The sequence below is a fragment of the Berghia stephanieae genome, chromosome 8 (genome assembly GCF_034508935.2).
Source record: "Berghia stephanieae isolate SIO BIC M18660-M18661 chromosome 8, UCSD_Bste_1.3, whole genome shotgun sequence".
Lineage (NCBI taxonomy): Eukaryota > Metazoa > Mollusca > Gastropoda > Nudibranchia > Aeolidiidae > Berghia > Berghia stephanieae.
In genome coordinates, this window is record NC_088367.1 from 27210176 (window position 1) to 27228548 (window position 18373).

General features: G+C 35.6%; 1 protein-coding gene across 2 annotated transcripts in view; it reads right to left on the bottom strand.

The window, feature by feature from the left end:
- Nucleotides 1–1137, bottom strand: part of LOC144978447 (sodium- and chloride-dependent glycine transporter 1-like) — a 75535-nt gene extending 74398 nt beyond the window's left edge. The window contains exon 1 of one of the 2 annotated variants that reach the window (XM_078924520.1): nt 908–1137. The gene's annotated coding sequence lies outside the window, so the exon portion shown is untranslated. The remainder of the gene's footprint in view (nt 1–907) is intronic. The other variant, XM_078924518.1, reaches the window with a different exon arrangement.
- Between the last annotated feature and the right edge of the window lie 17236 nt (nt 1138–18373).

Consider the following 18373-nt stretch of genomic DNA (forward strand, 5'->3'; position numbering starts at 1 on the left):
ACATAACTTCTCTCTCTCTTTCTCTCTCTCTCTCTCTCACTCTCTCTCTCTCTCTCTCTCTCTCTCTCTCTCTCTCTCTCTCTCTCTCGCTCAATAAATATATATTTTCCCTTTAAGAAAATGTGTAGATTGTACTATAAATTATCGCTATTAGCTCAAAAAAAGGTATTTTCTGGGATAGGTGTTAAATGTTGAAATGTTGCTCTGCGAGCTGCCATTATTCCACCCCTCCCCCTATCATTTCTTAGTAAATACGTAGTCGTTGAATAATGCTTTGAACGCGTTGAATAAAAATTATTCAACGATTGCAGAATATTTTCGCACATTTTATTGGTGTGACACAATGTGGAAAAGACAGCTGATTGGCAATTATAAATAATCTTTTGGTGCGTATGAATACAAATCCAACGTTTTTAGTTTTTAGATCAAATTGTCATTCAAGTACAAGGAGAAAGATACAAATTATGGTGAATAGAAGTACTAATACCAAAAATTTGATTAAAAAATATATAATAATCTTACTTGGGAAAGATCTCGATTAATAAATACAAAGAAATGAAAGAATCCTATATAATTACACTGACCGGCTGTAGCAACTAGCCACTGTGAGTGTAACTTCCGGAATGCGCTGTAGCGTCACTTGAGTAAGGACAATGAGAGAATTTAAAGTTAAAATTATCAGAGATTTTACTTTTCAGCTCCTTAAGAATTCATATTCTGTCTTCTGGATAAAACAAAACATGTTGTCATAAATAGCTTCCCATTAATTATTGCTATTAATTCAATATTCATCATCTAAACCGTCCCAACAAACAACCGCTATGAGACGATATGGTCAAAATAATATGATAAATTATATTTGATGAATACATATGGTCACAAATATTTAACGTGTCAATGATCCTACCTTTGAATTTTAGCGATGAAATAATATCCGATGATTCCCGAAGTGACAGCTTCACAAGTTTCAATAGAAGCATATTATCCTTATCAAGGTTGTTTTAGGTTTTAAAAACATGCATCATTCATATGTCTAGTCATGCGTGTCTTATTTGAACCACATAGTAGGCAGGTTAACAACTTATCTCCTCTGTGTTTGAATCGTGAGAATTCTCCCCTGTAATGAATGGTTGTTATGAAAGGAGCGCGAGATCATCTTGACATCAATGAAGCTAGAGAATTTTTTTTCTCATAAACTAAGGTCCAAAGTCTTGGAGCAATGGTTGTTATTTGAAGAGGAGACAGCGCGTTAGGTCAACCTGACATGATGCTAGCTATCGAGGTTCTAATTTGTTTTGTTTTGTTTTTCTTTGTTCCATACTCCACGTTGCCATCAAAAGCAATAAAACATAGTAATAATAACAATAGTGATATAATAATAATAATAATAATAATAATAATAATAATAATAATAATAATAATAATAATAATAATAATGATGATGATGATGATGATGATGATGATGATGATGATGATGATGATGATGATGATGATAACTATTATTATTATTATTATTATTATTATTATTATTATTATTATTATTATTATTATTATTATTATTATTATTATTATTATTATTATTATTATTATTATTATCTGCCAAATGACCAACATTGTTGTCAAAATAGTAAACTTATGAAAGGCATTACAATAATGGCGAAAATTTCTGAGCGATACCAAGCACGATCAATCAGGTAACACTAATACCTGACTTTTTGTAGGTCTCATGATATGAGCTCATTGTTGCAATGGACATACAAGCATTGCCTTCAACAGTCATGACGTCACTTCCCTCCTAATGACGCATGGTAACTTAGTAACTGGCTCTAAACTATCGGAACATTGGCGGACGCCCTTATGAAATATTTCTCCGACGAGCATAAAAGCGTATCCAGAGAATAAAAACATTATAAATATGATCATGTTTTGACTTTTATACATTCTGATTACATGACATATGAAAAGTTCTAGCCAGCATGAAAAATAAAAAGGACCGATTTTCTTTTTTTAGAACCACACTGCTCGCCGTTGCTGGGCGACGTGACATCAGACTATTGAATCCAATTGCCCCTTACAACAATGTTTTTAAAAATTCCAGACATAAGAGAGAGAGAGAGAGAGAGAGAGAGAGAGAGAGAGAGGGAGAGAGAGAGAGAGAGAGAGAGAGAGAGAGAGAGAGAGAGAGAGAGAGATGTTCGTGTACTGGGAGAAAAACGGAGTGATAGAAATTGCGAGTTTTTTTGTTGGGTTTTTTTTTTCTTTGTTTCTTTTTTTTTTGTTGTTGTTGTTGTTGTTGTTTTTCCTTTGGATAGACAAAAATAAAAGAAAATAACAACAAAAACAACAAACTGCAATTAAGACTCAACTTTTCAATGTGCCGAATTACCTGGTGATAACAGACACCCAAATTTCGGGTGTCGAATTATCTGGTGACAAAACACACCCAAATACTTTTCAACAGTCGAAACGTCACTTCCTTCCTAATGACGCATGGTAACTTAGTAACACTGGCTCTTAACTATCGGAACAATAGCGGACGCCCGTATGAAATAGTCAATAGTCAATAGTTTCAACAGTCTGATGTCACGGCCGCCCAGCAACCAGCAGCTTGGTTCTATACAGAGAAAATCGGTACTTTTATTATTCATGCTAGCTAGAACTTTTTCACATGTCATGTGATCAGAATGTATAAAAGTCAAAACATGATCAGATTTATAATGTTTTTTCTCCCCTGGATACACTTGTATGCTCGTCGGAGAAGTATTTCATAAGGGCGTCCGCCATTGTTCCGATAGTTTAGAACGGGTTACTAAGTTACTATGCGTAATTACGAGGGAAGTGACAGGAAATGACTGTTGAAGCCATTTGGGTACATGGAGACACTACAACACTTTCCATTACTCTATCTCTCAGAGGCTTTACGGAGATCAGTTTTAATATTTATCTATGGTGTACTTCAATAAATAAGGTTTCGTTAGTACAAAGTATTTTATTCATACAAAAGCTGTAAATTATGTTAATTAGTCCCTAATTAAAATTTACCCCTTGTCTGGTATAATTTTTAATACGTTTCATATATCACGCTGCTTATCACTCATTTTGTTTCTACAATATAAAAAAAATGAATGCGTGTTAAAGGTCATGATTTGCTGTTTAACCTACATATTTGAATGAAAATTGTGCTGTTATTATTCCCTTAGTAATTAATGTTTAAAGAGTGGTATTTTCTATGAAATTAGAACGCTGTCTATTAAACTAGCTATTTACTGCGAATGTGTCGATTACGCTCCACCGACACATCACGCAGTAGGCAAATCTGGGATATCGAATTGGATTCAATAGTCACGTCGCCCAGCAAAGGCGAACAGCGTGGTTCTAAACAAAGAAAATCGGTTCTTTTTATTCTTCATGCTGGCTAGAACTTTTCATATGTCATGTGATCAGAATGTATAAAAGTCAAAAGATGATCAGATTTATAATGTTTTTCTCCTCTGGATACACTTTTATGCCCGTCGGAGAAGTATTTCATAAGGGCGTCCGCCATTGTTCCGATAGTTTAGAGCCAGTTACTAAGTTACTATGCGTCATTACCAGGGAAGTGACGTCACGACTGTTGAAGCCCAATACCAGTGCACAGTGCTTTAAATAGCCTTACCCCATGACAATAAATCTAGAAACATAAAAGAATATCCCTGCTCATAGGTTGGGGGTGATTTTGATACCCCGTGATGGTATATAATATAGTCAAACCTGCCTTAGTGACCACCTCTATATAACGGAATCCTCCCAGACACTACCAATGCCATCTAAAGTCGTGATCATCACGGGCAAATACCGGTCTATCATCATCATCTAGTCAGCTGATCCTGCGTAGGACGTTGCTTCCCGAACTTTCTTGCGAAACAGATTACGGTTTTCCGCCAGTCTACTTGCTTGAGTTGCTGTCATTCCCAGCCATCCACATATTATATCTTGTTCCCAGCTTCTTGTTGGTCTACCTCTTCCTCTCTTGCCGTCTACCCTTGTCTGCAGAATGTGCTTTTCTAATGGTCTATAGCGATCATTAAAACTGAAGACCACTTATTTGAACTTCGCTGTCACTGGTCACAGTCAGTACCTTAAAGGGTTAATTATGATTCAACCCGACAAAAACCGACAACGGTCAAATATTCATTCCCTGTACCTCTGAGAAATCTAGATCCCACGATTTAAAATTGTTAGCATCTCCTAAAACTAAACTTAAATACTTTTGCGATAGGTCTCTTATGAAATTCGGACCCACGATTTGGAATGAACTCCCTCAATCAGTGAGATTTTCGAGCTCAGTAGACATTTGAGGTTTCGGTGAAAGGCGCTATAGAAATATAGTTATTACTATTTATTATTATTAGATAAGTAGTCAAGAGTGGACTCGCTAAGAAAAATCCAATAGCAGTGACGGAAATGACAGGCTTGTCCGTTTCGCTGGTTGTTTTCAACTTTAATTTTTATCATGTGTGACCCTTCGCCTCAAAACGGTATTAAGTCGGGTTGGTTAAGATGTTGAAAATTGAATTTATAGCCAGAAATATCAGACTTGTGTTGAGTTTGTATGTTTTATTGAGGAAAATGGATACCATATTTTAGGGTGCGAATGCCAACAATTTATATTTTTGACCAGTTTCACATTAAATTCCGCTTTTAAGCATATGGCTCGTTCCGACATAATACCGTTTTGAGTTTTGATGGGTCACATTTTGCCGACAAAAAAAAGGTTGTAGAAATTGTGATTTGGATCCTATTTATCTAATTTGCGGGTGGAAATCATTGACGAATTTAGTGATGAAAAATGGCTTTGATGACGATTATTGTAAACATTAAAATATATATAATGAATAATTTAAACCTTTGTTAATTGTGGTCTGATTTTGTTTTCTTGGTATCAATTTTATTGTAACGAAGAGACAGAAACTTCAGAGTTATTTTTGTATGATGCGAAATTGTTACTTTGTATTTTTTATCACCGAGGAAAAATATAAAAATAAAACTATTACCATTTTTGATCCGCCGCCGCCGTCTATTCTTGTAGAATCACTAGTGAGTCAAGCGTCCCAAAGTCTTGGACTAATTACAAGCTATCAAGTCGATAGTCCAAAACAAAGACGCGACAAGCTGCCAAGGTATTATCACTACACTATTGTCATGAAAAAGAAATTACACCTTTCTAGGTCAGCCGAAAAGCTAAAAACTAAAAGTAAAAAATATAATGTGAAGAATGTGAAGTCACCTTTAAGAATTTCAGCATGAAAAAAGAACATTGGTCTTTATTTCAGAAATATCTATTGAAAACCAACTGTTTTACGGGTAAATTTGATTTTAAAAGTTGCTTTTGTATATTTTAGCTTTTTTTTTTATGCAACTTTTTATATTTATTGGCCAAATTTCTTGATATTCATATAATTGTTTATACCTCAATGAGACGAGATCAGTCGTATGCTATGTTTCAAATGTAACTAGAACATAAATTGGCCTTTTTACCTATCAGCCGATGGCTGGCTAATGACATCATCAAGGTGGTGATTGTGACGCAACCACGAGACGACCATTGTCAAAGATTTCAACGGGGACTCATGGCATAGTTGACAGCTGTTGACACGTGAGCTGTCAGAGCGAACAATCGTTGAAGGTTCAAGATACTAAAATAGCCAATCGCTCTTTGATAAAAAAAAAAAAAACAAACATTTTAAATCAAGAACTAACGAGAACAAAAGTTTGAAATATAGCGATGGATGGACCAATGAAATCGTTTCCTGGCGGAATTTATTCATGAGTGATCGTAGAAAGCCAAAATGCGACTGCAGACATCAATGGGTAGGCTTAAATCAACAAAGGGTGTCTACATTATTGACATGACCATATGGGTCGTATGCTCATCAGTGTAAGTCTATAATATATATATATATGTATATATATATATATATATATATATATATATATATATACACATATATATATATATATATATTATATATATATATATATATATATATATATATATATATATATATATATATATATATATATATAATAGATTTACAATAGTTGAAAATACTCATTTCTGGCCCCGCGGTTTTATGCATTTTAAAAATGAAAAATTTGCATCAAGATAAGGTGAATGTGAATGCAAAAAAAAAGAGTAAAATATGAAGAAAAAAAAAGAAATTACTCGTCCTAAGCCCTAAAAATTGCAAGCATGTTCAATAAAAAAAAATTGAAGGATAAAGTTAAAATTCAACTCGTGCATATATTAAAAGTAAAAAAGTGACGTTACGCAATGATACATAGATACATATATTACATTATAATTCAGGACACATGTTAAGTAAGAACTTTAAATGTACATTTGAAACTGGCTTGAATTCACAAAGTTACCAAACTTAGGGCTAGCGACTTGCAGTAAAGTGTTCAGCAGCTTGCTAATCGAAGAACAATATAAATTGTATTGTCTTTGCAGCATTCCCTCAGTTGACTGTGCATGAGCAGTGTAAGAATGAAATAAACATTCACTTGTTCCAAACGAGCAGCGAAGAGTTGGTATCGACGTGCACATATTTGCAGGTCTGATAACCGGAAGCAACTATGGGCTTGTTTTGGACAATATTTTGCGTTGGTTTGTGATTATATCCAGAGGCGATTGTACAGAACTTTTGACCGGATAATTTTTAAACGGGGATTTGGGGATGGGCGATGTTAGTTGACATCATTCTCATCTATTAGCGGCTCTTGTAACAGATGGTGGTAATATGATCTTAACATTGATTTGCATGATACATGCAGAGAAATTCAATTTGTACGTCGCTCTTTGATTTAACTTCTACCATGCCATTATTTCAATAAATCCTTAGGTGCAATTTTCTTATGTAAGCCACTCTATCAGCTGAATATTTTATTTTATTTGAACTAGTAACGTAGAACCTGTATAATTGATGAATGTGTTCCCCTGCTTACTACTATATGATTACACTTGAAGTTCAGAGAATACAGCACAATAGAATAAAATTATTATTTTTCCATTTTAAGATTGTCGTCCAACAACCCGGAGGACTCTCAAAAGATGGATTCTACGTCATCTGCTACATCAAGAGCACCCCTGGATCTTTTCTACAGGGCCCAGGGTGGAGCAGACCATATCTGGGACTATTGGGCTATATAAATAAATGGAGAAAAAAATAGAGCCGCCCAAAAGGATAAGAGTAAGAGAGGCCATGTCTTTTTTTCAAATATTTTTTTCTCAAGTATCATCGTTTTAATATGAAAATAATAAATCTGTTAAGCCCTTAAGCAATAATTGTTGTATTCATTTATTAAAACCTTTTTATCACGTTTAAGAACTTATGGAGTTATAATATATCAATAAATGTCATATCGTGATACTACAGGAGTAGGTAACTCTTTGGGCTTAAACACTGGTGTCAAGGTGATCTAACTCGAGATATTTATATTTTCCGAAAGCGCTTAAAATTCTCTTTCAAATGTTTCCAAATATGATAAAATTCATCAACGAAAGATATCAGATGATGAAATGTTAGTTTACATATTTGACTTGCTCATTGGAGCAATCGTTTTTTTGTTTTTTTTTTTTTGTTGTTTTTTTTGTTTTGTTTTGTTTTGTTTTTTTGTTTTTTCTTTTGCTTTTTATTGTAATTCATTTTGGCCAATGGCATTAAATCAAACAAAATGAGATTTTTGAAAGAGGTTTTCCCATTGTATTCATGAATGTACAAGTACTATTATTAGGCGAGCCAATTTCATTTTTTAAAAATTCTTTTAACTATTCCTCACGAGAAGCGACCTGGTTGGTTGGATTAGGTATTACATTTCCACCTGAGGGACTGGCTTCGAGCCCCCATGACGGCATCTCGTATATTTCCCTGTGCAATAAACTTCGCCCCAATTGCTCACTTTTGTATGCTTGAAGTATTTTTTTTTTTTGAAATTTAAAGAAAAGGATATATTTTTCTTTTCATTAGCAAAGCCATTCAGAATTAATTGAAAAAAAATTCTATTGATTGTAAAACAAGCCTGTGAGCTGTCTCTTAACGAGTATAATAAATATCGCACACACACACACACACACACACACACAAATATATATATATATATATATAGAGAGAGAGAGAGAGAGAGAGAGAGAGAGAGAGAGAGAGATAGAGAGAGGGAGAGAGAGAGAGAAAGAGAGAGAGAGAGAGAGAGAGAAAGAGAGAGAGAGAGAGAGAGAGAGAGAGAGAGAGAGAGAGAGAGAGAGAGAGAGAGGGAAAGATTTTTTTTTCATACACAACATTTTAAACTTGATGTCAAACTGACTATAAAGTAACTGAATATCAGTATTTTTATTGTACACACACACACACACACACATATATATATATATATATATATATATATATATATATATATATATATATATATATATAAAGGATAAATTAAGGACAAAAAAGGACCTAGACTAATGTTCCGGGCAACAGACATTCGTACACAATCTTCTTCATTATTGTGTCCAAGGGAGATAACACTGGAAATATATTAATATCTCTTTTCTGTTATGTCACCGCCCTTGATTCTTGACTGTGTGACGTTATCGAAGTCACCAAATTGGGGTCAACTAATTGATGACCCAAGCAGGTATCTAACCATTATACTAATAATATATTATATTTAGTTTCTGGAATATTATTATGAGCCCACGGCTCGGCAGGCCGACCGACAGTTTCCCTCTCACCTCCATTATTTGCAGTTGATGTTAGAGCAGGATGGCTCATTGCAACATCATTATATATACAAAGGCTAGATTATCGAGTAGATAGGGCATTGCATTTGCACCTGGAGGTCCTGAGTTTAAGCCGCCGTATTGTCATCTCGCACCCCCCCCCCCCCCCCCCTCACCCTCATCTTGAGCAAAGAACTTACTCCCTATTACACACTTTGCGGCTGACGCCTATCATATCTCGGTCTTTTCTCAAGATAATCCCTAAATAATAATATATTATCTAGTTTCCGGAATAGGAGCCCTAGGGCCGACAGTTTCCCTCTCACCAAAAGAAATAATGCAGGGTTCAGGCTAAACCAAATAGTCTTTATTTCAAGAACAAAGACAGATAACCACGTACAAATTATGACAAAAATACAGGGTGATGATAAAAGAGTTAGCAAGTCTTGTTTAAGCGTCTAGAGCCTAATGAGTTCAGAGGTCTGAACGTACAATCATACAAGAAAAGGCAAGACAAAAGGGAATATGTGTTTATTTTTTGTTTTTTTTTTTTGTTTTGTTTTGTTTTGTTTTTGTGGGGGAGGAGGGGGGGGGGGGGGGGTTTGTGGGGTTTTTTTCAGCGCCAGAGAAAAAGGAAGACGGTGGGTTAAAGGTCTGAAGTTAAAAGCACCACAGAAAAAGTAAGACAAGTGGGACTTGTTCAAAAAGGGAACAGAAGTAAATCCGAAAAGCAATCTATCAATGTGCCTGGCTTGAAATTAGCTTAAAGTTCCATCCAGCCACAAACTGAAGATGCTGTTATGAAGGATGTACTTAAACGCTTCCAATTAAATATAGTTAAAGCTGAAAACTGTAACAGAACATAACTGAGAGATGGGGGGAAATTATCTCTCAAAGAACACCCAAAAAAAAACAAAAAAACTATAAATCTTGACTGCTTCCCTCTCGGATAGGAACCCTGTCGGGACCAGGAGTAAAATCGCGCAATCTCAATCCAAAACAAAGAAGTGAGTAAAAGTCGAAAGGGAAAACATATATTTGGGGGATATAGAAGACACAACAGGAGTGACCTCCGCAGCCCATCATGGCAGGTCCCACAATGTATTATTCAAACGCGGAACAGAGGCAAATTCCAAGAGCAAGCTGCTCGTGTCTGATAAAGAGTGTAATCCTGATAAAGCCAACACCGCCAGACCACAGAGAGATTGTTCGGACGTTATCCATTACCAATGAAACACATTTAGAAATTTGGGGATCAACAAGAGGCGTTCACTTGAAGCAAAAGTTGACTTTATGTGGATTCTTCTGTATGCTAACCTTAAATTTCCACCGGCACAGGGAGTCCATGTTTTCCTGCCTGAAGGTTAAGAGGAATTCCATCCTTTTAGTGGTAGTCTCATTCTAGAAATAAAATACAAAGGGACCTCGTATATGAAAAAGCATCTTGAGTTAGGGGAAGGGAGTAGAAGATGCGGTTTTGTGTTGCGACACATGACTAACCAACATCACAGCGCCTTATTAAAATAAGAAAAATAGATACAAAAACTATGCTATAATTAATTACAATCATGTAAGAATTAGTAAGACAAGGGAGAATTGGTTCAAATAGAGAATATGTGTAGAATCCAAGAGCATACAATCAATGTACTTAGTTTGAGACCACCTAATATTCTCGTCCACACACCAAACAGGATAACTAAACTAAGAGGAACTCAGTCAACAGTTTACAAGATATGTTCCCCTCCACACCAAAAAAAAAACAAAAAAAAAAAAAAAAAAAAAAAAAAAAACAAAAAAAAAAACAAACTATCAGTACATAACGGAGATATGTTTTACCAGGGGGAAAAAATCACCTCCTAAAACTAACACTGTGCATTTGACAGTTTCCCTCTCAACCAAGGACTTCGGCAAAGACTAGGACAAAACTAAATAATCCCATTCCAAGACAAAGAAAGAATGTTTTGTCTTTAAGGGTTATACGGCGCTTGCAAAAGTTTTAGGTCATATCAGCACCAGTAAAAAGGATAAAAATTGGATAGCAAAAACATTCTAGATGTACCATTAAAAGGATTTGAGGAAAAAGTAAGACAAAAGGGAATAGTACAAACTGGGAACAGGTGGAGATTCCAAGAGCACACTATCGGTGTACTTCGTTTGAGATTATCAAGATGTTTCACCAGCAAAAGATCCCACTAAGAGGAATACACCCAAATGTTACCAAAGCATATGTCAAAAATGAAAAAGTAACAGTACACAACAGAGAGATGATTTACAATTTACAAGGTAAAAAATATCATCTCCCAAAACTATACATTCAACTGTTTCCCTCCCAGTCAAGGACTCCGGCCACGGTCAGGACAAAACTTAGTAATCTCATTCCAAGACAAAGACAAAAAGCAATTGGAAAACATATACAGGGGAATAGAAGTCACAGCAAGTACATCACTGCCCACTATTGGAGGTCGGGAACCCCACCCAGAGAAAGAATGTAAATCAGAAAACAGATATTGGGAGATATGAAGACACAGCAAGTGACCTCATCCAAAAGACCCCATCCAGGGGTAGAGGTAAGAACAGCAAGGGTGTAAATACCGTGGATGCTAGAATCCAAAGACCCAGGTGGCAAAGGTTCAACCGCCCTGAGAGAAATTAAATTTCATTAAGGTATTTTATGGCTCTTGAGACACATTTAGGTCATTTCAACATGAGAAGAAAGGAAAATTAATGATTTAAAAATTTAAAATGAAAAAAAAAAAAAAGGGGGGGGGGGGGGGGGGGGGGTTGGTGGAGGGAGAGAGAGAGAGAACTGATTGCAGATCTGAAGTTAAAAGCACCAAATGAAAGTAAGACAGTGGGGACATTTCAAAAAGAGTACAGAGTAATCCACAACCAGTCAGTGTGTGCCTATTTTGACATTACCTCAAAGTCCTATCTAGACACAAGAAAAGAATCAATATTAACCCTATAACAGTACATTGAACGGGCATCTGAAGCTGTAAAGATGGGAATATGGATATAGACTGGACATGTCCTCGGAGTGGAATCGAGTGCCATTCCCTCAGGGAATGACAAGGCCACCAGCTGGAGGAGGAGTATCGAAGGAGAAATGAAAGCTAGTGAATGGTCTTGGGGACAGATGACAAAAATGGCCTCCAACCGAGAAAGATGGCGTTCCACCGTGTAAGCCTCAAGAGCTGATCAAGCACCAAGAGGATAAGTAAGTAAAGTACATAACAGATTTAAAAGGGTAAAAAATATTCTCTCTCACAAAATAAACAAAAAAACCAATCTATATTTTTGACTGTATCCCTCTCGGCAAAGGATCCCCTGGACACAACCGAGCAATATCAATCCAGAACAGAGAGAGAGAAAACGTGGAAAGGGAAAACATATAGAGGGACAGAATAACAGAATGCACAGCAAATGTGACCTTCCCGTCCACCATAATGGGAGGTCAGATAACCAACCCACTGGTGAGATAAAATACATTTTACCTACCACAAATGTTATTAAATAAATAAGAATAAAATACTATGAAGTGTCAATTGTATTTCTTTAATCATAATCAAATCATTAATAGATGCAAACATTCAACATTACCCACAATATTAACATATATAACATTCAACTCAATGTTTGTTTTTTTGTGCTCAATATTTTTAACATTCGATAATTTTAAGAGATTAAAATTAATGAAGGATTACATAAAATTAAAATCATATCAAAACAGTCAAATGGACACGAATGACTATACCTCTATGTGAAGTATTTTATGGCATGTAAAAAGTTATCATTGCATGGAAAGAATGATTTAGGGGATTTAAATGCCATTTACAACATACCATAAGTCATATCAGCGTCAGTATAATTAAGGATGGTGATATAAAAGAAAATAAGATTTATCGTTTGTTTGTTTGTTTGTTTTTAAGGGTTTTACGGCCCTTGTAACACATTTAGGTCATATCAGCGCCAGTAAATAGGAAGAAAAATGGATGTATGATTAAAAGGACTTGAGGAAAAAGTAAGACAAAGGGGAATGGTACAAATAGGGAACATATGTAGATTCCAAGAGCACACTATCAAAGTACTTAGTTTGAGATCACCTAAAGTCTCACCCAGACACCAGCACAAGATCCCACTAAGAGGAATACACTCAATTTTTTACAAATCGTATGTTAAAATTTTTTAAATAACAGAGAGATGATTTACAAGGAAAAAATATCATCTCCCAAAACTAAAACTATACATTCGACTGTTTCCCTCCTAGCCAAGAACTCAGGCCATGATCAGGACAAAACTAAGTAATCTCATTCCAAGACAAAGACAGAAAGCATGTTGGAAAACAAATACAGGGGGATAGAAGACACAGTAAGTACCTCCCTGCCCACTATGGGAGGTCAGGAACCCCACCCAGAAAATAAGATTTAGAATTTAGATCTGGCTAACAAGCACCAAAAAAAAAAAACCGCAACAAATAAATAAATAAATACATAGATTTAAAAAAAAAGTAAAAATAAACAATAAAAAAAAAAAAATTACAGAGATTAGAAGTAGATCCAAGAGCAGGATATCCTTGTAGCTAATTTGAAACCAATTATAAGTCCCGCTCCGATGATGACAAACGGGTCTCCGCCAAACAAGACACTCGGATACTTACATAACAAGAATTTTAATAGAAACCTGACTTTTTCTTTTCTATTTCATCTAAATAAATAAAAGCACCACTTTTTGAACTGATATAACTTTTTAACAAAAAAGACACGAGTATTTTTTTGACACTGTGTAAGAGTTCATTGCCTTGTGAATGTAGACATCAAGATTTTCCTATCAGTGATGATAATGGCAATTTATCAAAAAGGAGGAAAATGTATCGGTCCATCAGTCAAACTCAAACAAAATCATGACATAAAATATGCATCCTAGTTTCATATATTATATTACTACTTCTAGTGTACATCTATTTTTAATAGCAGAGGTAAAACTGATTGTATGTAAATTTTAAATGAATTGTCCTTTCCTTAAAACGATTTTAAAGACGTGCCCTCTATTCATGAGACTGTAAATGAAATTTTGGTCAAAAGGCCTGACAGTATTTGTTTTTACTTGGTTTATCGTTATCCCTGTAGCACAGCGGTTACGGATCTTACAAATACGACTCGAGTATCTTTAATAAATCAAAATCGTTAAACATTGTAAAAATAAAGGTAAAAAAACTAAGTTGAGCACCCTTTATAATTTTAACAGAATAATATCATCTCTCTACTATCCTGTTCCTCATGGAGTGGAATTTACATTGCATCACCCATTGACGTTTCTATCTCTCAAGACAACCAACCGAGTCCCACGGATACTCGACCGGCGAAATTTCAGGAGACTTCGGCTGGCCAAGGGAGAACCTGTTATGTTATTCTAATCCAGTTGAGTCAGATGATGAAAAGGTGGTGCTAAGGCGGAGTAAAAGTCTGGAATGGCATCTGTGAAAACAGTAAACCTGACCTTGATGTTGTTGCAAGGAAATGTCAATGCTGAGCGTTGCCTCAATGAGATCTTAAAAGCCAATATCATCCCTATAAAGGAGCAAGATGAAGATCTTAATGTCTTCAACAAGACAATGCCTGGCCCCATGTGGCAACTATCTATCGTAACTTTCTAGATGAACAGATGTGTAGGTTCTCCTTTGACCAGGCAATTCTCTTGACCTTTTGACGATCGAGCACTTGTCGGACTGGGTAAATTGATGGGGCTTTTTTCCTAGATATTTATATATATAAAAATGGAACAACATTCCTCAAACACATTATAGGCCTACAACATTATAATATCTGCTCCACAAGGAACCTGATATGGTTTGCCACAGAGGCCAAAGGTGGACATGCCTGCTACTGAATGCAGAAACATTATGGTGATGGGTAGGAAAAGAAAAGAAAAACAAAAATATAGCCTTGTTAAATCAATACATTTTTTACAACTATGGAATATGGGCACTAACAAAAAGCAGAAGATAAACTAGATGCTTTCCATCGAAAACAGCTCAGAGGAATTCTAAATATCCACTTCCCAACCAAAATAAGTAACAAATCGATGTACACAAAATGGGAGGAAACACCGCTTTTGATTCAAATTTTGGAAACAAGATGCAGACTATTTGGACAAATCTTAAGAAGAGAAAGAACGATTCCAGCTAATAAGGCAATGGCATTATTCTTGACACCAAGCGGACATAACAAACAAAAAGGCCCATAACAAGCATATACACCGTGCCTAGATGACACGCAAGAACTGAGATGAGAAAAGGATTTAGAACACCTGAGACTGAGATTCATCGCAGCAGACCGTCATCAGTGGAAAGAAATCACTCAACAAATCAGAGAAGCTGCCAAAGCACCCTGGTCCAAAGATTAGGAGTCGATCTGCAATAAGTAGGAAATCAGGGAGCTCTTTTTAATTAAAAATTAGTAATTGTCATCATTTAAAGCCTATTGTAAATTCATGTGTTGTCACAAAGGAAAAAACTGTTACTCTGCGAAAAAGAATTCTATATTTTTTAAAAAGTTGTTGAAAAGTTACACCAGTTAAAAAAACGTTGCACTATTTATTTTGCTGAGTATATTGGAGAGGTAATTTACAAGAAAAAAATAATCGCTCAGAAAAAGATGAATCTCCAAGCAGGGCAAAAACAAAATTAGATTGTATATGCCCCAATAAAAAAGTAAGATCAGATGTTTAGATAAAGGGGAGAACTAAAATAAAGAATGGAAAGGACAAAATGATACGAGTATAGAAGAGATTGCAAAGATGTGGACAACAGAAGAAATCACCTTTGCCTGACAGCTAACTGCCACCCCCCCCCTGCCAAAGGAATTAAAAAGAATTAAATCCACCCACCACTAACAATTAGTTGGTTGGGAAACAAATGTAATGATTGTGAAGAGAACATTTTTTGAAAGGTCCAGGTCCTTTAGCGTGGCATTGTAAAATACCGTCAAGGCATTCACAACCACTAAATAGTTTAAAAGCAATCACCTACATGATGTTGTCCAAATGGATGATCAGGGGGTTAGAAACCATGCCTTGGGAAAAGGAAGAGGATGCATGAAGAGTTTAGAACGAGGATCCTCCTGTATATGGTAATATATTATAATGCAATACTTTATCAATTCAGCAACACTCTCTTTTCATAAAAGCGTGTGGACATATATTATTTCCATAACTCCAAATTTTTTTTATTCATACAAATAATTCTATACGGTATGTAAGTAAGGCACATAGCATTTTCAAAAATATTTATAAAGACGACAATACAACTGACATACAACACATGCTTCTGTTAAGACCAAGATGGTTCAATAAACGTTAATATATCACAATTTCATTAAAATATCAACCCAGCCCCAACTCCCCCCCCCCCCCCCATAAAAAAAGAAGATAATACAGAGGGGATGGATGGTCCTTTGACAATCTTTTTGTTTTTGTGTATTATAAAGGTTTTATGTCGCTTCTGAAACGTTAGGGTCACATAAGCGCCAGTAAAAAGAAAGAAAATGGAATAATAAAAAAATTCTAGATTTACAATTGAAAGCCCTCAAGAAAATATGAGGCCACGGATATTGGTAGAGGGAACAAAGGGCGAGTCCATGGTCTGGTGTACTTTGAAATCATCTAAAAGTAAAAGTCTCATCCAGACACAAGTACATGATCGCACTAAAAGGAAAACATTAAAATGTTTACAAAATGTATAAAAAAACTAAAACTACAACAGCACAAAATAGTGGAAGGGAAAAAAAAAATCAACTCCCAAAGCTAATACTACACATTTAACTATTCTCTCCCCCCTTTCCCCAAGCCAAGGACTCGGACCAGAGTCAGGACAAAACCAAGTTATCTAAGTAATATAAAGACAAAGACACAAAGCAACCTGAATGCTGTGATGATGCAAATTTCATAAATTAAAACAAAGCAGAATGATTATTCAAAATATAATTATTAGATCCAAACAGCTATTTGTTATGTTTGTTTTTTTTTAATGGGTTTTACTTTGCTAGCTACACTTTCACATCATTTCAGCGCCAGTAAAAAGGAAGATAGAGGAAAAGTGGTCAGCTGAAGATAAAAGCACCTACAAAACAGGAAGACAAAGGGGACTAGCCCAAATAGGAAACAGATGATTCCATGACTAATTCATCAACGTGCATATTGTGACATTAATCACCTCAAAGTTTCACCCAGGCAAATGTAAAGGATCCCACACTAAAACTGCTAATAGTTCATAATAGAGAGATGAATTACAAGGGGGAAAAAAATCATCTCTCAAATAAGGAACTATACATTTGACTGTTTCCCTCTTTCAGCTAAGGAGCCCTGCCAGGACCAAGAACAAAAAAAACAAAAAAATCTCAACTCTTCATTCAGAACAAAAACAGAGAGCAACAAGGAAAGGAAAAACAGTTAAAGGGGGGTGGGGGTAGAAGACACATAAAAACATGACCTCTTTGCCCACCAAAGGAGGTTGGAAGACCCCATCCAGATGGTAGTGTTGAAATTCAGCAATTTAAGTTTTAAAATTGTTCAAAATTTAGAAGGTAGATTCTTAAAATTGGTTTAAATTGATTTTTAAAAAAACAAAAAACAAACAAAACAACAGAATTATCCCCCTCAAACTGTTTAAAACAAATATACATGTTACATTGTCTCAACATGGTGTTGCAGTGCAATTTGCCATAAACAGCAAAAACATCTGTCATAAATAATATATAATATGTAGTGTGTTCTCATTTGCGCCATGAGAACACACTACATCACAACACTGATCACCGCTTAATCAACAACACAACGGAAGTAAGGACTCAAGAAATAACCATCAACCCCTCGAATGATAAAAGCACTCTACGGACATTATGCCGACTGATGACATGGAGATCATCGAAACATTTGTATCGGCCAAAAATATGTGAGTGACTCTATTTATATTATATATGTAGGGAGAGAGAAAGGCCAAAGAGAAGATGGTCACAAGACATCAGCAAATGGATGAATAAGCCAGTGACTGCATGAGGAAAGATGGCGCAGGACAGAAGCTTGTTTTGGTTGGCAGTTGCGGAGGCCATGTCCAGGAGGGATAAGCCATGAAGATGATGATACATCATAATCTCATTTTCTCATGGGGAGTTTCAATTTGGTTAACATATCAATCCCTGGATGAAAAAACAACACTTTTACGCTAAGCTTTTATTACCATTATGACCACAAAACAATACCGACTTTAAAAAATGGGCAATAATCAGTGCTGATGGTGACAAAAAAAAGTGAGAAAGGGGGGAATATTTTTTAATGATTAACTTTAAATCCCATTTTTACTGCACTGACCCCTACTTTTAGTTTTAGAGCCATAGAGAAAATAAACTATCATTGACACTCTCGATAATTTGTGGAGAGTAAGAAACTGCGTCTATTTGTTCCACCACACATAAAGTTAATCACTGCCAGAGGGGGAGAGAAATGTAATTCTTTAAAAGGAGGAAATTGCTCCTCTGACTCCAAAATCGAGGATTTCTTCAGCTCAGCGGAAAATGATCAGCACTTAACAATAGGCAGTGAGTACAGCTTCGATAATCAGGTAATATCACTGCA